Raw genomic sequence first — 22,747 nt, forward strand, 5'->3', positions numbered from 1 at the left:
CAGCTTATCCGAAAGGCGTGTCTCCAACCTTTCTTCAATTTCTCTTGCAGCAGCTTGCATGCGCGTAGACTCTGCCATCCCCCAGAAAAAAAAGCTCTTGATACCAATTGATGTGGTTGTTTAAGAGAATTCAAGGAATTCACACTTGAATCGATGAATTCGATGGAATAAGCGTAGGAATCCTTATGAATTGAGAAAAGAATTCGAACTTACTTATTGAAATCAATCAAGAATTGCAGAATTTGAGTTGAGGAAAGAAGAAGAAGAAGAAGTTTGGGAACTTTCTAAAAATGGAAATCTGTTATTAACTACTTTTTGAAAAGTTGCTATTTATAGCCTATTCCCTAACTACCTGAAACAGAATTACAAAGGCTATGAAAACAGAACTATAAATGCTACAAATTCACCATTATCATGCCGCTACATGAAATTTGTGATTTAGGGATTTCTATCCCTTTGGTTCTTTCTTTTGTTCCTGGACAGGGGTAACGTATTACCCCTTGAATTCCCACTCCCTTTATTTTCATTCATTCCATTTTTAATTCTTTTTTATTTATTTATTTACTGTTTGTTATATTATTTTATTACTATAATATATTTTAATACTTGATATATTTGTTTTGGTAGCTTTTGCATCTAATAGCTAAAATTATTGAATTATGTATATTACCTTTGTTAGGATAAGTGATTGGAATCCATCTTTTATAATAAAAATCAAATAATTTGTCTTTTTAATCTAAAAATAAAATTATTTTGGAATTCAATAACGAGGTTGCAACTCGTATTACATCTTTCTTCCCACTTCGTACCGAGAACCGGTCGCGGTCACTTGTACTGCTTCTGCTATCTATCAAAATGAGAAGGGGTAGGCAATCAATGTTAATTCTTCTTCTATTAATTCCACTTCAATTAAACTCAAACAAATTTATAAGCTTTACTTTATAAAAATAATAAGTTTTAATTGTTTTAGGATTCAATAGCGAGGTTACAACTCGTATTGCATCTTTCTCCTTGCTTTGAGCCGATAACTGGTCGCGGTCACTTGTACTGCGTCTGCTATCTATCGAAGTTGGAAGATGGTAAGCAATCAATGTCGACTCTTCGTCTATTAATTTCACTTCAATTAAATTCAAACAAATTTCTAAATCTTTTAAAGATTGGGCTTTAAAGATTTTTCTACGTTTTTAACCATAAAATGTAATAGCGACTCTAATAGGTCACGTAGCCAAAAATCGGGACGCGACACTCAGCATAAGAAACAAAAACATACAAGTACATGCAACAATCAAAGATTAATTATTTTCTACCCAAGAAAAAAGAAACACTCATTAAAAGAAGAAGTTTGATCACCTGGGTGGGCTAGGGCCTTACGAACTCCAACAGAACTAACCACTCTAATGATGAAAGATGCAATTGGAGGATTGTCTCTCGTTAAATTTGATATTTCTGGGTATAATTTAACACACAAAACCCTGTTCTTCTCCAACGACAAATGCCTTCATATCAATAAAGAAAACTCATCAATTTGACATCAATAACCAAATTTCTCAACAAACAATAGAAGGGGTTTCAAATTAAACATAAAAAACAAAACAAATTATTTTTATACCAAAAACATAATCACATATTCAAAGCTATTTAGCCATGTAGGGTGGTTAGTTTCATTTTATCAATCAAAAGAACACAAAACACAGCTATTTCAAACGGTATCACATCTTCTACCTACAATTTGTTCCCCTTTATAAACTTGTAATTGATCATAAAAATAATTAATTATTAAACTTTTAATTAAATATATTTTTCTTAACCAATTAGAGCAAATGACATATGAAATAAAGGAGTCTGCCTCATCTCTATTACTGAAGACTGGAGAGGGCAATGCATACCTGAGACTGTAACACATGGCAAAAATAATGTTTCAGTCTAGATTATAGTTTTTTTTAAATTAAATATTTAAAAAAAAGTAACCCTCTCATATTCCCAGTATTTTGAAATAAAGATGTGATCCCATATCAAGCAAGATCATCACATTCAATGTTTTAAATTACAGTTACATATTATCTCACCTTTACCACAAATCTGGTAAAATGCAACCATTGCGGTTGCAGAGATTCTGAAACAATGATCTCATATATATATAGATATATAGGGATAAAGAGAGATATTTACCAATTCCATTTTCCAATTTTGAATGGATCGGATTTGCGGTAAGTGCAAGAAGAAAAGTTTTCGATTTTCCATTGAGCAAGGCGTGAAGTGGTTTCTACTCTGTATGCAGAATCGCTCATCCTATTAGAAAAACTAAGTGCTGTTGTGATTTCATGGATGCAATCTAATATTCCCACCAACAACAATTCTCCTTGCTTTCCCAGGTTGCTGACTCTTTTCTTCAATCTTCTTCACTCTACTCCTCATATGATATGATTCTCTGTTTTCAATACCACTACTGAACCAGTGCTTTTTTTCTTTATTTATTTAAGACACCAAAGCAACGTTGAAAACATTTATCAACAATTGATTAGTTTACAATTGCATTTGAAGGTTTCGGGCACGCAAGGATTTTAGACTTGCTTTTACTCTTTTCCTGCAATTAAACAAAATATTTTTATCTTAAAGTATGAGATAGAGAGAGAGGGTGATTTGTTGTTGGTTGTGTTGGCTTACATAGCAACAGTTTTATTGGTATGGGATGGTGATGGGTTGATGATAAATGTCTATTGGATGATTTTGATTTTGGACATTAATTGGATAGCTTATATCATTGGGGAAGCAAACAGATGTATGTGTTGGATTGGAGATTGGGGTTATGAATTAATATGTACCAAATTATATCACTAATGATATTAAAACAATAAATTAATAAATATTTAATATTTTAATTGAAATGATATGTTTTCATTGGTGCAGAGGCAATTTGAAATATATTTTAAGACAACGTATATTTATTACCATCAATTGAGTAGGATGAAAGAAATATAGGTTATTGAGGTTAGTTTGGATTGACTTTTAAACAAAATATCATAACATGTGATCCATTTTGCTCCCATTAATTTTCGTTAACACATGGGATCTTATCCGCAGTTTGAATTTGCCTTTTTGTGCTTGGAATGGAAAGTATATTTTAATTTTTGATGCCTTGAAGTAAAGTATCTGTTCCTTCAAATTTTGACTAATTTTCTTAAAGCAACAACATTCTTGGATTGTGGAAGGATTATACTTTGAGTTAACACCCAAAATATTTATTCATTATATTGCCCAACTGAATCAGTCACCTCTTGATTCTCTAGCTAGGTGTCCAAGTTATCACTTTTCATGTTGAGATATTTTATTTGTTTAATTATTATTTGTTGGGTACAATCATCTTGTGATATTTAATTTGTGGGACTCTTGTGCTGATTTAAGCACTCTTATGGCCACCGAAATGTATATCAGTGATGATAGTTCCCAACTCAATGACCCTCCTTGATTCTCTTTATCAAGGTACCCAAGTTCGTTATTTAATTTGTGGGACTCTTGTGCTTATTTAAGCAGTATTATGACATCTTTCATATAATTTCTATTTTTCTATAGCTTTTGTGCCACTTTCTGCATTCTATTATGCTATGGTTGAGTTGTAATTTGTCTTCTGAAATGGGCCACGCTCAATAGTACTGAATCCTTAGAAAAATCAGTTTCATGTAGCATCAACCCATACCTTTTTCCGGCTGTTGAAATTGCAAGTGGACTGCTGACTCAATTGCAAGTTGACCCAGTGGTCACTTACCATTAACTTTAAAATCAAGATGATTTGATGCACTTTCTCTTTATTACAAGGAAGAAGAAATACATGTATAAATTTATAAAAGTAAAGTGGAATAAGTGTACTATGCTTTGCTTTTCCACTTAAATTACCATTAAGCATTTTAAGCCACTTTTTTTTGCTTATGTTGGCGTGACTGTGAGGGGTGAGTGAGCTGATTAAGACCATTGGTTCAAGATATTTGCAACGAATGGTTGTCTGATTTAATAAATATTGGGTATCACTTCAATTTGAAGAAAGAGAGAAAAGGACATTAAAAACCACATTTTCACTCCAAGGAGAGGTTTCAATTTGCAAGCAAACATCATATACATTGCTGAAATAACACACCTACCATTCATTAAATTTCCATCATACGTTTATTTATATTTTTTATGATACTATTACGTAACCCAACTTTTGACTTTACTTTCCCTTATATTGAACTTGATGCAATGTAACATGATTACACTATATTTAAGAGAGGAAGGAAATCATTTTTTTTCTTAGTCATATTCCATTAAAATTCCGAAAATAGGACAAGGCCAAGTATAATGTTGACGTTGATCAATGTCGCGACCTAATTTCTTGACGTGGATCAAATTTGAGAAGATGGACGTTCTCGCTATCATTCAAATAGTTGAAGATAAAACAACGTTTTTAGGACAAAATGCATAAAATACTAGTTGTGATATAGTGAGAGTTTTGATATAGTGATTTTACTCGACCAAATCTTGAATTCATCAAAGGGATTTTCGTTTTCTCTTCAATGAGTTGAAGGAAAAACTAGTTGTGATTTGGTATTTTGGGAACCATAATCGTTCTTGGTGTGTTAATATGTAGGGTTCTCATTATTCCTTGTAGGTCAACTGTTTAGGTATATACCCATTAAGTCCCTATCAATTATAAGTTTTAGAAGTTCTACAAGTTGTTAAAATTAGATCACTTGCTTTGTAACCCCTCAAATAAATAGATGATATAATTATATTAAATATATAATGCCCACATTAATTAGAAATTATAAATTTCTAACAATCTTCCACTTGGCTTCATATTTTGATGAAACAATTATATCAAATATTCTATGTTAGGTATTAGTGGACAGAACATACTCAGAAGGGGGTTGAATAGGTGTAGCGGTTATTAATTACCGCTTTTCGCACCAAAGCCATATTCTGGAAAAAGCCCTAGTTAATCGATTAACTCCAAGTCTTAATCGATTAACACATACAAACACAACAAGATGCATACATGCTTCTTGCACAACAAGTCACCGATGTTCAAGAATAAATAATGCATATATTTATACAAAATTAAACTAGATACAACAACCTAACAATATCCAAAATATCAGCAATATCATGCAATAATAAGACTTGAAATGTAAAGAGATTAGTATTAGAAAAAGCCTACAACACGGAAATTTTATCTTGGTTCGTCTGCGGGTCCACTTGCAAACTACATCTAGACCTTCCCTTATGATCTCGGGAGATTTTTCTTTACTAATATTGAACAGAATGTATAGTTACATGCAAACTTCCAATACAACACTTAGACGTTCCTTCTTGAATCCAAGAACCCACTTTCTTGGTTTGACTCTCTCTCAATCGCCTAAGAAAACATTTCTTGCGATCTAGCCCCAGCCAAGAACTCGTTCTAAACCCAAGACCTCTAAGTCTTGGTGAAGACACACCAAATCTCTTAGGTGATAAGACACCAAGAGACAAATTCCCTAATGCAAAACAGTACACAAAACTGAGTTTTATAGAGCACACTTTTGCTCAAAATATTACAATGAAAACTCAACTAAAACCCATATACAAAACTCACAATATAATATGAATATGTATGAGTTTATGAAAATGCAGAAACACAAAATTTCTACCCTAAAATTCTCTTAAAGAAATGCAAGAAAACATGCAAGAAAAGATGAAAATGTTTAACATATAAACCACATGCAATATGATGACAATCAAAGCCTAAGCATGGTACTATCTCTCTATCTCGCAATACATTTCACTCTGCCTATATGACACAATTAAGCACGAAAATACGCACCTAGCAATTTCTAAAAATAAATGATATCATATGATTTTATATCGTACACATTCTGAAATCACAGTATTTATAGAAAACCATTATGAGTCCCAGTTAATCGATTAAGTACCCATTTAATTGATTAATGAGTTGTTGAAAATAACTGTTTTCTGGTTTTCAGTTTTCTGTTGGAACTGTAATCTCATTAATCGATTAACTGACACATTTTCAGCTTATTGATTAAATGATAAATAACCTATATGTTATGCTTATCAAGTATACATGTGTTACCAATATATTATGCCTAAGATGCACAAGTAACATGTATGTGTAATGTATGAACACATAATGATCTAGATGGATTGTCTCATGTAAATGAAATGATTACTTTTAAAGCTTGTGAGACTTGCATCTAGGTTTATCTAACCTAGACTCAATATCTAAGGCTCACATCTTAGACTTCTAAAAAGAACTCTATTAAAGAACCTAGTCTAGATATGAAACCCTTGAGTCCACGACATGTTGATTTGTTGAATCATCTTCAAGTTTTCACTAAGTCCTTGTCTTCATCAAAACATAGGCAAATTCCAATAGTGCTCTACTTGACAATTTGCATTTTCAATCTCCCCATTTTGACGATGACAAACTTCACATTAGATCTTTTTTGATGAAGAGCTTGATGATGGTTATAGAATGCAATGGTTGTGAATTCCAAAGTTAAAGCGCATTGCTCCCCCTTAATGTAAGTAGGTAGCGAAAACAAACAGAAGCTGAATTTTACTATTTACAACCTGCAAACACATCAAACAACAAATCAACCTTTCTCCCCCCTTTTGACATTATCAAAACGATAAACTAATCAATCCAGTCAAAAGTAAGAAGACTTATGTAGTTATAACAAAACTGTAATCAATTAATTAATTTTGGAATTTAACTAATTAACCAGTTGTAAGAAGCTTGAACAAATGCTCTTGTTAACATCATTTAATCGATTAAATACCCGGTGTTAATTAATTAAATGGACAAAAATAGTGAATGAACAGTTTTAATGGCATAAACGGTTATACAATAACTAGTTAAGCATAGAATGATTAAACATTGATATAATAGCATATTTACAACAAGCTTAACCATACAAAATAGATGCATATAACCAACATGGTCAAGAACCATTAAACACACATTCATACTATTTGTGACTTAAGTAAACATATGATGTAAGCAATTGAAAACCAATAACACACAAATTTCAACAACATGCACAACAAGTTATAAAAAGTCCAACACAAGTACGATAGTAGCTATTACAAACCAACAAAGAAAAGTAGGAAATAAGTCTCAAAGAGAAAAAAGCAACACAATCCTGATTTTAGCCATTAGAATAAAAAACCTAAGGTCTAAAGTCTTATAACTAAGGATGAGGTGGAAGATTTCTGCCATCAGGAATTATCAGACTACCATCTGTTAGGTATGAGTGGCCTAGACACACCTAGAAGGGGGGGGGGGGGTTAAATAGGTGTAGCGGTTATCAATTACCGCTTCTCGCACCAAAACCCTATTTTGGAAAACAGCCCAGGTAGTCGATTAACTCTTAACAGAAACAAAATTACCAGATCAACTTCATGCATAGTTATTTACCAACAAATAAGCAGAGATACAACATATATTTTTATGCACAATTAACAAGGATATAGCAAAGTATCAGTATGCAAAATATCAGCTTCAAACACGAATTAAAACAATGAGAATTATAAAAGAGATTGAGAGAGAATAGCTTGCACAAATGGATTTTTATCTTGGTTCGTTTGCGGGTCCACTTGCAAACTACATTCAAACCTCCCCTTCTGATCTTGGGAGATTTCTCTTCACTATATTGAACATTTTGTATTGTCACATACACCAACTCAAGTACAAGACTCTAGACGCTTATTTCTTGAATTTCAAGAACCTCTAACCTTGGTTTGACTATCCCTCTCGCCTAAGGAAACCTTAATGGTGATCCAATCCCAGCCAAGATCCTCGCTCTAAATTCAAGACCTCCAAATCTTAGTGAAGATTCACTCAATCTCAATGGTGGTAAGACACCAAGAGGCTAAACCCAAAGTACCCAAAAAAAAATACAAAAACAGAGTTTTACCAAGCACTAAAATGCTCAAATTACAACAATGAAAACTTAAAGATTAACCCACTCTCAAGTAACATAAGCCATCGTGCATGTATGTGAGTTAATACAAAACATATAACGCAGAATATCTCACGGACATGCAAGAAAGAAAGAATGAGATTAAGCACATGCAATACAACATGCAATACACCATGAACAATATCAACTAAGCATGTTAATCTCTCTTTCTCAGACATGCATCTCTCTTCTGCCTATTATACAGTAAATCACGAAAATATGCTCTCTAATGAATTCTAAACAATAGTATGCAATTCTACACGTTTCTGCAATTTGCCAGAACTTATACAAAACATATTTGACCCTTCTAACTGTTGCTTTCAGTTACGTAGTTAAAACAAAAAACAGTTATAACAGAAAACAGACACGTTAATCGATTAAGTCACCACGTTAATCGATTAACCAGCATACATCAAAATGTGATTAAATGGTAAACTACTTATATGTTATGCTTGACTCCTATACATGTTTTAGCAATTATATTATGCCTAATATGTACACACATATAACATATATGATTAATGCATGAACATACAATAAACTAGAGATATGCCTCATGAATATGATATGACAATATTAATGGCTTGTGAGACTTGCATCTAGGTTTACCTAACCTAGACTCACTAACTAAGGCACACATCCCAAACTACTTAGAAATATAACTCTATTGATAAAACCTAGTCTAGATATGACCAATGAGTTATAGGCATGTTGATTGTTGAGACATCTTCAAGCTTTTACTAACTCCTTGTCTTGATCAAAACATAGGCAAAATATTGCTAGTGCAATCCTTGACACTTTGCACTTTCAGTCTCCCCCTTTTTGACGATGACAAACACCACATCAAATACCACATTAAATTTGATGAAATAGCTTGACGATGTTGTACATTTGCATAACGGTTGTGAATTCAAAGTTGAAGCGCTTGCTCTCCCCCTTAGGTAAGCAATGATTATTACGGAAGCTATTATGCAACCTGCAAATACATTAAACACAACAAGCAACCTTTCTCCCCCTTTGACATTGTCAAAAAGATATGAATATTCAATTCTAGTCAAAAGTCAGAAGAGTTATTATTGTTAAGACATACTGTAATTAATCAATTAATTTTGGGCGTTTAATTAATCAACCAGGTGTAAGAAAATTGCACAAATGCTCATTTTTAGATGATTTAATCGATTAAAACTAAAGCATAATCGATTAAATTGACAGTAAACATCAACATAACTGATTTAATGGCATGAAAGGCTATGTTAATTCAAATTAAGCGTGGAATGATTAAGCATTGATATAAATGAACAGTAAACATCAGGCTTAATCAATCAATAGGGGTACATACACCAAACATGATCAAGATCCATTAAACATAAATCCATACTATTTACGACATAATTAACCATATGAAAAAGACAATTTGAAAACATGAAAGCATTACTTCCAATTGAAAACAGTAAGCAATGATTAAACATAATACCAATGCAAGTTTAATAAAAGAGAAGTAGTTAAGCTATTACAATCCAAATGCAAAAGCAAAAATAGAAAAATGAAGTTCTCAAGAGGGAAACAAGAATCAATATAATCCATAAACTAGGAAAGATAAACCTAAGGATCTAAGGTCTCCTAACTAGGGATGAGATGAAGTGTTTTTGTCGTCAAGAATGATCGAGCTAGCACCACCTTTGATGAGGGTGCTCAACTTGTTGAACTCAGCACACAACCTCTTGTTTTGTGAATCAGCAGTTTTCTGAACGAAGTTCCTCAAGGATTGATAATGATTATCTATGTAGGTATTTTGACGCTCCTCAAAGTTCTCTAAATCCGTATGGTATGTGTCCTTCAGAGATTGAAAATGAAGATCCATCCTATTGTTAAGACGCTGTTCCATAGCATCCAAGTGAGCTTGACCAAAGGCTGGTTCTTATGTTGCATTTCTAGAAGACTCCCCTTGAGTAGTAGTATTTGGCTCATGTGTTTCATCCTGATCATCCTTACCAGAGGGGTCGAGGTTCACAGTGTTGAAATCCTCCTGGTATTTCCAAGTGTTGCCATACTTGTAGATGCCCATCTTGTGAATCAAACTTTTACTAATCAAATGATCTTTATCAAAACATTCCACAACAATAGTATCAAAAACATCAATATGCAAATAGTCAATAATGTGCAAGATGAAAATACTATAGGGAAGCAACTTCGATTGCAATGTAGAGACACTGTACATGACCTTCAGGATCTCTTCAGGCCAATTAATCATCACATTCTCCTTGACGGCATACATGAACCTCAAATCATTCACGGTAGGTTGTGCTTGATTTGTGTTCCTTTGAATCAGTATGTAAGCAATCTGATAGTGCAGGAGCCTATTCTCTACAGATAATGATCCAGCTTTTGTCAATTCACCTTGAACATACAATTGATGTCCCCTCAAATATGACTTATAAACTTCAACAACATCAAAAGAGTTTTTAACCCAATCACAATCTCCAAAACTAGTACCATTACGCGATAATCCATCCACATTCATGAATATGTCATCATTCAACTCAAATAATTTTCCAGTTATCATAGACCAATACTTCCCATCCTTTTATCTAAAATTAGCATAATATTCCCTAACTAGAGCAGGGTAAATGTTACCTTTCAATTCGAAAAAGGGGACATCCGCTTGTGCTTGCATTCCATGCGGAAAATCAAAGTTTTGTTCCGCTAACCGAGTTAGGTTGGCAAACCTTATGTATGTAGGCTTCCTTCTCTGAAACTTGAGCAACCGAGTCTCTTGCAAAATCAAAGAATAATACGGGTCTCCACAGTCCTGCCTTACCTATTGGTTCGAGGGTACGACTTTTAGAGCACGTGGTGGTCGTTGAGCGGTTGTCTTAATCCTTTTTGCATGACCTCTTTTCATTTTAGCTGAAAACCGAGATGATTTGGAGGTTTAATGGAAGGATTCACGGAAAACCTAACTTAGGGTTTGGAATTGGGGGTAATTGGATTTCTTGGAAATTAGTGATGGAGAAGAAGGTTTATGGAGTGGGATGGGGTTGGAGTGTTCAGTTTTAGACTAGGTTAAAGTTTAGGAATAATATTGAACTTGTTCCTCTGAGATTTGAGAGAAAAGGGGACGAGGGAGGTTTTGAAAAATACCCAGAAACGTTTCTGTTTCTATTTAACTGGTGTCGTTAATCGATTAACTACCAGACTTAATCGATTAACCAAGTTAAAAATAACAGGTTTTAAAATATTGCACCCAGGTAATCAATTAAAATGAGGCCTTAATCGATTAAATAACATCAGATACAGAATCAAGAGCGTTTTGGATGTTTAAAAGCATGCAAAGATTTCTAACTTATAGAATGCAATATTGAGCAGTCACATATATACATAGAGCTTATTTATAGAATCATGGATCATACAAGGAATAACTAGCATTCAACATATTTTCATTTTGAAGCATACAAGGCAACTAATCATGCAAGGCAACAAGATGATTTACAATATGAGTGAATCGTTTTTGCATATAGCTAATTGATTCACTTGGTAACATACGAAATAATTCGTATTCATGTGTCAGAGCATTCAGCCTGGCACGCTGTACCTCGCTAGTGCCCTCATGAATCACTTGTAGAGTGTCCCACATCTCCTTGGCACTTTGACACTGAGATACCCGAAAGAATTCGTCATATGATAGAGCCGAGGTGATTATATTTTTAGTGTGCATGTTATACTGAACCTTTTTGCGCTCCTCATCGGTCCACAAGCTTTTAGGCTTTTCTTTCGGTTCGTCATCCACTAAGTGAAGTGGGAAGAATGGCCCGTTGATTACAGATTCCTAAATATTCGAATCAATGGCCGCAATAAAAATCTTCATCTAGACATTGTAGTAGGCGTATCCCTCGCCACTGAATTCGGGAGGGTGGTTAATGGATGCGCCATCACCGCCAAAGAGGTTGGTGGAACCCATTTAAATTCCTTTAGGATCACGCGGATACGGTTGAGGTAGCACGTCGTACTAGCTCTGATACCATTTGTTAGGTATCAGTGGCTTAGACACACCAAGAAGGGGGGGGGGCGGTAATCAATTACCGCTTCTGGCAGCAAAACCTAGTTTTGGAAAATAGCCCATGTAATCGATTAACAAGTGAGCTTAATCGATTAACTCTTAACAGAAAAAAATTACCATATCAGCTTCTTGCACAGTTATTTACCAACAAATAAGTAGAGATACAACATATATTTTTATGCACAATTAACAAGGATATAGCAAAGTATTGGTATGCAAAATATATGCTTCAAACACGAATTAAAACAGTGAGAATTATAAAAGAGATTGAGAGAGAACAACTTGCATAAATGGATTTTTATCCTGGTTCATCTGCGGGTCCACTTGCAAACTACATTCAGGCCTCCCCTTCTGATCTTGGAAGATTTCTCTTCACTATATTGAACACTTTGCATTGTCACATACACCAATTCAATTACAAGACTCTAGACACTTCTTTCTTGAATTTCAAGAACCTCTAACCTTGGTTTGACTATCCCTATCGCCTGAGAAAACCTTTCTCGCGATCCAGCCCCAGCCAAGATCCTCGCTCTAAATTCAAGACCTCCAAGTCTTGATGAAGATTCACTCAATCTCAATGGTGGTAAGACACCAAGAGACTAAACCCAAAGTACAAAAACAATATACAAAAACAGAGTTTTACCAAGCACTAAAATGCTCAAATTACAACAATGAAAACTCAAAGATTAACCCACTCTCAAGTAACATAAGCCATCGTGCATGTATGTGAGTTAATACAAAACATATAACGCAGAATATATTCTGGACATGCAAGAAAGAATGAATGAGATTAATCACATGAAAACAACATGCAATATACCATGAATAATATCAACTAAGCATGTTAATCTGTCTTTCTCACACATGCATCTCTCTTCTGCCTATTATACAGTAAATCACGAAAATATGCTCTCTAATGAATTCTAAACAATAGTATGCAATGCTACACGTTTCTGCAATTTTCCAGAACTTATACAAAACAGATTTAACCCTTCTAGCTGTTGCTTTCAGTTACGCAGCTAAAACAGAAAACAATTCTAACAGATAACAGACACGTTAATCGATTAAGTCACCACGTTAATTGATTAACCAGCATACATCAAAATGTGATTAAATGGTAAACTACTTATATGTTATGCTTGATGCCTATACATGTTTTTGCAATTATATTATGCCTAATATGTACGCACATATAACATGTATGATTAATGCATGAACATATAATAAACTAGATGATATGCCTCATGAATATGATATGACAATATTAATGGCTTGTGAGACTTGCATCTAGGTTTACCTAACCCAGACTCACTAAGTAAGGCACACATCCTATACTACTTAGAAATATAACTGTATTGATATAACCTAGTCTAGATATGACCAATGAGTTCTAGGCATGTTGATTGTTGAGACATCTTCAAGCTTTTACTAACTCCTTGTCTTGATCAAAACATAGGCAAAACATTGCTAGTGCAATCCTTGACACTTTTCACTTTCACCATCTCCCTTGATGAGAATGCTCAACTAGTTAAATTCTGCACAAAACCTGTCATTCTGTGCCTCAGTAGTAGTTTGAACAAAGTTCCTCAAGGACTGATAGTGATTATCAATATAAGCAATATGAGAGAGATTGGAGTTTAATGTAGTGCAATATGGATAGAGGATGAGGTTTAATCTTCATTTAAGCTAAGGATTGAAATTGTGTTGTTACCTTTGAGAACAATAGTTACAAAGAAAATACCCAAATAAAGTTCAAAATAGAACAATAAACCATCAAATTTATTATGCATAAAACTATATATGACGTCCAAAGTAAACCATAAAATATACAGATTTCCACTGAAATAAGGTATCTTAAGGAACAACACTCATATGAGCAATGCGTTCATGAAAGACTTTAGGTATCAAACATTTAGTTAGTGGATTTTATAACATAAAATTTGTTCCTATATGTTCTATGAAAATTTGTCTATTTTGAACTCTTTCTTTAATAACCAGAAACTTGAAGTCAATAAATTTTGACTTTATCGAACTCTTACTGTTGTTGGAGTAAAGAACTTCAGACTTGTTGTCATAATAAATTGTAGATGGTCTTTTAATTCCATCGACCACATGTAATCTAGTGGCGAAATTCTGCAATCATATGCCATGATCTAATGTCTAAAAATAAGCCATGAACTACACAACCATGGTTGAAGGATTTGTGAATGTTTCTTTAGCAGACTTCTAAGAGATAGCACCTCTTGCCAACTTAAAGAAATATGTATATGTGGAATGTCTATTGTCTTGATATTTAGCAAAATCAGAGTCAGGTTACTAATTTGTTCTCTTCAAGTAACACATAATAGTTTGTTTGCCTTCCATTGATGTATACCAGGATTGTTCAAATAACATCCTAAAAGTCCAATGACAAATGCTATATCAAGACATGTGAAAACTTGAGCATACATTAGACTGAAAGTGCAAAGAGTCAAGACCGACATATTTAAGTCTAATTGAAGTTTTGATGAATCAAACACATATAAAAGAAAGCTTGAAGTTCATACAACAAACAACGAGCCGAAGACTCAAAGGTTGCATCTATACATTTAGGACTTTATTATATTTACTTGTAATTAGAAGTCTTAAGATGATTGCCTTAGTTTGTGTCTAGGTTAGGTTAACCTAGATGGAAAGTCTCACAAGAACTAAAATAGATATCTTATGATAGATAGGCTCATGAATACACACACATAGTTTCGTGCATTAAAGTTAATATATTTTGAAAAGCTATGTAAAGCATGTACATATCATTTAGGTAGTTTACCATGCATTTCTTACATCAAATAAAAACATTTTGAACTTAGTATAATCGATTAAGACATAACTGGAAACTAATTTTAACAACATGTTAATCGATTAAATGGAAGGATAATCAATTAATATCAGTATCAGTAGGATTAGTATAAATTATGTAATTCATAGATTGCATGGCAATGAGAAAGTGCATTTAGAAAACCTAGGGAGTGAAAGCATTCTGATTTAGACTTAGACATTAAAATCATTGCATCTAGTCTCTAGTTTTCTATGCATCAAATTCTTGCATCTAGTTCTTGATTTCTTTGAGAGATGTGTGAGGAAAATATTTTTCTATAAAGAGTGTGAATCATTTCTTGAAAACCTAATGTATTAATTTCATTTAGAATTTGGTTCTTGTGGATTTTCTGCTTTATGTTTTAGATTGAGTTTTCAATTGTTGAATCCGAGTATTAAGTACTCAAGTCAACTCAATACGTTATGTTTGAACAAGGAAGTTGATCCTTTTGTGAATAGATTAACTACGATAAATATCTTTGCAATCTTCAACAGAGGCTAAGAGGTCTTAGTTCGAGCGATACCGAGGCTGGGGCAGATCACGAAAGGATAGGAGATCCTAGTAGGCGATTTAGTTAAGTCAAACCTAGGTTGTCAAGCTCATAGGGGCTAAGTAAGGACCGACTTAGTTTTTCTGATTTTGTAATTGTAAGTGTGTTTTTAAAACTGACAATTGCAATAGTTGAAGAAATATATTCCGAGATCAAAAGGGGAGGCATAGACGTAGTTTGTCGTGGACTGCAAATGAACCAGGATAAAATTCCTTGTGCACCTATTTCTAATCCCTAATCTCTTTACTTTCCGTCTTTACTTTGTTGATTAATTGTGCTAATATAAATTCCTTGTGCACCTCTTTCTAATCCCTAATCTCTCTCAAAGCAACCAGCTCACAAGATCAAGAAGAGGATTGTGATTCTGATTTCGACCTGGACGAAGATACCATGAATCTCCTAGTTTGCAAATTTGGCAAATTCCTGATAAAGAAAGGGGGATTCAAGAGGTTTCAGAAGAAAGATGCACGTAACTCAACCAAAAAGGGCAAGATCCCAAAGGAACGCTTCACTTGCCATGAACGTGAGAAGGTTGGACACGTGAGGCTATGATGTCCAGTCTACCTCAAGAAGGTTGAATCCGAAAAGAGCACTCCTCGAGATTTTAAATAAAAAAGAGCATACTTCGTGTGGGATGCTCCCGAGGAGGAAACTACATCGAGCGCATCAGATGAGGAGGAGTCTGCAAAATTGTGCCTTACGGTCAAAACACAAGAAACTTGCATCTCTAGTGGACAAGATGATGCAAATGAGGTATATTCTGATGCTTCATCATCTACTGATGATTCCCCTACATATGATGAGTTATATAATGCATTTGTTGAATTACACGAAGAACTTAAAAATCTTGCCAGGATTAACATTGATAGAAAACGGGAAATCCTACTGCATGAACAACAAATCATTAGAATGCAAAAGGAATTAGATGAGTTAAAACTAGAAAATGAAACCTTAGACTTAATCTACTCTTGTAGCTCATGTAATTGCTCGAAAGATAACTTATGTCAACCTACTGTATGCAATACTTGCGAGACTTCGCAAATAAAAAATTCTAACTTAAAAGAAAAACTCGCAAAGATTACATACAGTAGATTTAACCTTGACACTTTACTTGATGAATCTAGAAATTTGGGTAACCACATGAGATTAGGTTATAAACCCCAAAGTAGCAAGAAAAGACCATACAGGAAACTTGTAGTCTATAATCGTAAAAAGTCACACATTCACATGTCTACTTGTTTCTATTGCGACACTTATGGCCATACCACTACTTCATGTTATATTAGAAAATATAGTGTGCCAGATGGTTCTTATATTTGGGTGAAGAAGGGACAACATACCATGGTTACTAACAAAAAGGGACCCAATATCAATTGGGTACCAAAACAAGTCAAGTAATTTGTTTTGCAGGTATGCCTACAAACGCATGGACATAATTGGTACTTAGATAGCGGGTGTTTGAGGCATATGACACGTGACAGATCGAAATTCCTAGATCTATCACTCCAAGAAAAAAGGTATATCACATATGGCGACAACAAGCGAGGGAAAATACTTGGATTTGGAACTATTGGCAATGCATCTCAAGCTGTGATAGAGAACGTGCTCTATGTGGAAGGCTGGTAGCACAACTTATTAAGCATCAACCAATTATGCGATAAAGGTAACAAAGTATCCTTCGATTCCGATTGTTTCATTATTCATGATAGTTTATCTAATAATGTTAAGTCTGTTGGTAATCGTATAAAAAACATATACATGGTTAATTTGGAGGATGTCACTATATTGTTCTCAAAATGTTTTATTTCTATATAGGTGTATTGCCCATATACACATTAAACACTTAGATAAATTTTCTTCACATGATTTAGTTGTTGGTCTACCTAAAATTAATTTCAAGTCTAAAGAAGTTTGCGACACTTGCCAAATGTGTAAGCAAGTTAAGAACTCATTTGCGACTAAAAATGTGATCTCCACAACTAGGCCTTTGGAGCTTGTCCATATGGACCTGTTTGGACTATTGCAAATCATGAGTTTTGGAGGTAGTTATTATGCTTTAGTAATCGTAGATGATTTTTCTAGGTTCACATGGACCCTGTTCTTTTATGCTAAAAGCGACACATTTAAATCCTTTAAGAGCCTTTCCAAGCAAATCAAAAATCAACTTAACCTGAAAATTGTATATATACGAAGTGACCATGGTGGTGAGTTTGAAAACCACACGTTTGACAAGTTTTATGATAAACATGGTATCCTGCACCAATACTCTACTCCTAGAAATCTTCAACAAAATGGAGTTGTTGAGAAGAAAAATCGCGTAGTAGAAAATCTGGTCAGGACCATGCTTAATGAAAGCAAAGCACCTAAATACTTTTGGGTCGATGCTGTATATATGGCTTGCTATGTTATAAATCTAGTACCACTTAGGCCTAAATTATTAAAAACTCCTTATAAGTTATTGAAAGGCCGAAAACTGCATCCATGCCTCCCCTTCTGATCTCTGAAGTTTTTCTTCACTAATATTGAAACGAAAGTATTATTAGATGCAAACTTCTAATACAAAAACTTAGATGCTCCCTTCGTGAATCCAAGAACCCATTTTCTTGATTTGACTCACCTAATCGCCTAAAAAAAACTTTCTTACGATCTAGCCCCAGCCAAGAAAATATTCTAAACTCAAGAGCTCTAAGTCTTGGTGAAGACTCATTGAATCTCTTTGGTGGTAAGACACCAAGAAACGACTTCCCTTATTACAACACAAAAACCGTACAAAAATAGAGTATTATTAAGCACAATGTAGCTCAAAATATTACAATTGGAACTCAGCTAAAAACCCTATACAAAATTCACAAGTTAACATGAATATTTATGAGTTCATTAATATGCAGAAACAAAGAATTTCTATCCTAAAATTCTTCTAAAGAAATGCAAGATTCATGCAAGAAAAGATAGCAAAGTTTAACACATTAATCACATGCAATTGGATGACAATTAAACCCTTTGCATGATACTATCTCTCACTATCTCACAATGCATTTCACTCTACCTAAGTGACACAATTGAGCACGAAAAATATGCAACTAGCAATTCTAAAAATAAATGATATGATGTATAATACATGACCTAAAAACACAGTTTATATAGAAAACCTTTCTGAGACCCAATAAATCGATTCAATGCCCTTTTAATCGATTAACGGGTTGTTGAGAATAACTGTTTCAGGTTTTTAGTTATCTGTTAAAACCAAATTCACGTTAATCGATTAACACCTTCCTTAATCGATTAACCGGCATATTTTTCAGCGTTATGCTTATAAACTATACATGTTTTACCAATATATTATGCCTAAGATGCACAAGTAACATGTATGATTAATGCATGAAAATATAATAATCTAGATGGCATGTCTAATGAAAATGAATTGATTATTTTTAGGGCTTTTGAGAATTACATCTATGTGTACCTAACCTAGACTCAATATCTAAGGCACACATCTAAGACTCTACAAATGACTCTTGTAAGGAACCTAGTCTAGACATGAAACCCTCGAGTCCAGGGCATGTTGATTTGTTGAGTCTTCTTCAAGCTTTCACTAAATCCTTGTCTTCATCAAAACATAGGCAATCTAATAGTGCAACACTTTGACACTTTGCACTTTCAGTTGCGAGGTTAGAGGCCATAAGGATGCTATTGGCATTTGAATCAATTATGAATTTTAAGTTGTTCCAAATGGATGTTAAGAGCGTCTTCTTGAATGGATTTATTCATGATGTGGTTTATGTTAAGAAATTGCCCAACTTTGAATATTATAAATTTCTGAACCATGTCTATACGCTTTAAAAGGCAGTTTATGTCCTAAAGCAAGCTCATCGAGCTTGGTATGATAGACTAAGTACTTTGCTCTTAGAAAATGGGTTCATGAGGGGCAAAGTCGACACAACGCTCTTTATCCAAAAATTTGATAATCATGTTTTATTAGTTCAAATATATGTTGATGATATTATCTTTTGAGCTACTAATGACCTCCTTTGTAAGGAGTTTCTGATTTAATGCAGGGTGAATTTGACATGTCAATGATGGGAGAGCTTACCTTCTTCTTGGGATTACAAATCAAGCTAATGGATAGTAGCATATTTGTTCACCAATCAAAATAATGCAAAGAATTGCTTCACAAATTCGAGATGGAAAAATGGAAAGAGGCATCCACTCTTATGGCATCCTCCTGCTATTTAGACAATGATGATAAAGGGAAAGCGGTGGAGGTAACTAAACATCATGGAATGATATGCTCGTTATTATATTTAGCTGCGAGTCGCCCTAATATTATGCTTAGTGTTTGCATGTGTGCTAGATATCAATATATGCCTAAGGAATCACACTTTACTTCTGTTAAATGTATCATGAGATATTTAAAGGGAACCCTTAATATAAGACTATGGTATCCTAGGGATGCCTCACTATCCTTGGTAGGTTATTCCGATTCTGACTTCGCTGAATGTAAACTAGATCGGAAAAGCACTAATGGAACTTGCCACCTATTATGGATTTTGGTCTCTCTTTGGAAAATATATTGATTAAATGCGTCAATACAAGCGCCATAAACCTATCCAAGAATCCCATCTTGCATTCTAGAACTAAGCATATAGAGATAAGGCATCACTTTTTGCGTGATCTTGTAAAAAAAGGTGATTGTGTACTTGAATTTGTTGAGAACACTAAACAACTAGCTAATATTTTCACCAAGCCCCTTTCACGAGACTCATTCTTTGTTCTTAGGAGTGAACTTGGAATTCTTGATGAAAAATATCTTAACTAGTATGTCTAATGGTGTTTTATGCCTCTTATATGATAAATGTGCTTATCTATATGTTACATGTAAATGCATGTTTTCCCTTTATGCTTGATAAATTGCATTCATTTTTACATGTTAGAGTGTTAGAAGTGTGTAACTCTGTATAGAATAGGTTCCTAGGTTAAAGAGTCTTACCATACCAGTGTTAATCTAAAAAACAAACTCAAATTTGCACTTTTAGTGATGTTAATCGATTGCCTTGTATGATAATCAATTAAACCGAGTTCCAGTAGCTTAAACTTTTAAAATATTTATGTTCAATCAATTAAGTATTCCTTTAATCGAATATCTGGGCTCAGTTGCATAAGATTTTAACAGGTCTTAATCGATTAACATAAGCCTTAATCAATTAATGGTAGTAAAATATAACAGATTCATCGTGTATTTCGGAACGTTTTTCAAACCCTAAAATCTCAATTCCTACCTTTTCTTTGTCCAGTCGTGCAATTGATCTATGCCGTCACTATTGTAATTGAAACTGTACTTCATTGTATTTTTAGCATTGTGATATTTTGGCTTGTAAAATGCTGTTAAACTCTATTGCATTACTTGTTTCTTAAATTTCGCAAATATCATGCTTTGTTGGACAATTGTTAATTATGTCGAATGGTTTATGAATTATAGTTTTATGAGTATTTAGACCATATCTTGTGTGTATGCCATATGTGTTTGATTAATACATGCATATCCTGACTATATCAGAACTGTTAATCATTCCTAATTGAATATTTACATGTTGAATGTGTCATATAAACCTGGTTCAAATGCTGTTTTTTGTCAATTTAATCGATTAACTCCTGGTCATCATCAAGCTTATCCAACACAAAATTGGTGAAGTATTTGCAATCATCAAAAGGGTGGAGATTGAAAGTGCAAAGAGTCTAGACCTACACATTTAAGTATAATCGAAGTGTTGATGAATCAAATGCATATACAAGAAAGCTTGAAGATCATACAACAAACAACGAGCTGAAGACTCGTAGGTTGCATCTATATATTTAGGAATTTATTATATTTACTTGTAATTAGAAGTCTTAAGATGATTGCCTTAGTTTGTGTCTAGGTTAGGTTAACCTATGTGGAAAGTCTCACAAGAACTAAAATAGATCAAAATTAAAAATGAGACATAACATCTAGACATCTTATGATAAGTAGGCTCATGCATACACACACATAGTTTCGTGCATTAAAGTTAATATATTTTGAAAATCTATGTAAAGCATGTGCATATTATATAGGTAGTTTATCATACATTCCTTACATCGAAGAAAAATATTTTTAACTCAGTATAATCGATTAAGTAGCTGACATAATCAATTATCTAGCATTCAGTTACTAATGGATATGATACTGTTAGCATGTTAACCGATTAAGATACCATATAATCGATTAAGACGTAACTGTAACAACCATTAATCGATTAAATGGAAGGATAATCGATTAATATCAATATTAGTAGGATTAGTATAAATTCTATAATTCTTGCCAATGTGGCAGAACTTTCATATTTCGAAAATTGTTAGAGAGCATACATTTTCATAGATTGCATTGCATTGAGAGAGTGCATTTAGAAATCCTAGGGAGTGAAAGCATTCTGATTTAGGATTAGAGATTAAAATCATTGCATCTAGTCTCTAGTTTTTGATGCATCAAATTCTTGCATCTAGTTCTTAATTTCTTTGAAAGATATGTGAGGAAAATATTTTTCTGTATAGAGTGTGAATTATTTCTTGAAAACTTAATGCATTAATTTCATTTAGAATTAGGTTCTTGTGGATTTTATGCTTTATGTTTTAGATTGAGTTTTCAATTGTTGAATCGGAGTATTATGTACTCAAGTCAACTCAGTATGTTTTGTTGGAACCAGGAAGTTGATCTCTTTGTGAATAGTTTCACTACGAGAGAGATCTTTGTAATCTTCAACAGAGGCTAAGAGGTCTTAGTTCGAGCGATACTGAGGTTGGGGCCAATCGCAAAAGGATAGTAGATCCTAGTAGGCAATTTAGTTAGATCAAACCTAGGTTGTCAAGCTGATAGGGGCTAAGTAAGGATCTACTTAGTTTTTCTGATTTTGTAATTGGAAGTGTGTTTGTAAAAATCACAATTGCAATAGTTGAAGAAAAATCTCTCGAGATCAGAAGAGGAGGTCTGGATGTAGTTTGTAGTGGACGGCAAACGAACTAGGATAAAATTCCTTGTGCACCTCATTCTAATCCCTAATCTCTTTACTTTCCGTCTTTACTTTGTTGATTAATTGTGCTAATATGAGTTGCATGCTATAATCTATTTACTGTCTTTCTGTAATCTCATTAACCAATTAATTGTGTAAGGATTTGGTAACCGGTAACTTTCTTTGCAAGAAACCAAAGAATCAAGTTATGCAAGTGTCAGGATAATCGATTATCCACAAGCATAGTTGATTATATCCGAGCATTAT

At 33.7% G+C, this 22,747-nt stretch overlaps 1 long non-coding RNA gene across 2 annotated transcripts; it reads right to left on the bottom strand.

The window, feature by feature from the left end:
• LOC109349054 lies at nt 1,351-2,774 on the bottom strand. 2 transcript variants are annotated; one of them, XR_002107912.1, is made up of 3 exons: nt 2,665-2,764; nt 2,170-2,584; nt 1,351-1,496 (listed from the first exon to the last, which is right to left on the bottom strand). It is a non-coding gene; the product is annotated as an uncharacterized LOC109349054 (long non-coding RNA). The 2 variants fall into 2 exon arrangements; XR_002107911.1 differs by having other exon boundaries at nt 2,170-2,774.

This window comes from Lupinus angustifolius, chromosome LG01, assembly GCF_001865875.1.
Source record: "Lupinus angustifolius cultivar Tanjil chromosome LG01, LupAngTanjil_v1.0, whole genome shotgun sequence".
Lineage (NCBI taxonomy): Eukaryota > Viridiplantae > Streptophyta > Magnoliopsida > Fabales > Fabaceae > Lupinus > Lupinus angustifolius.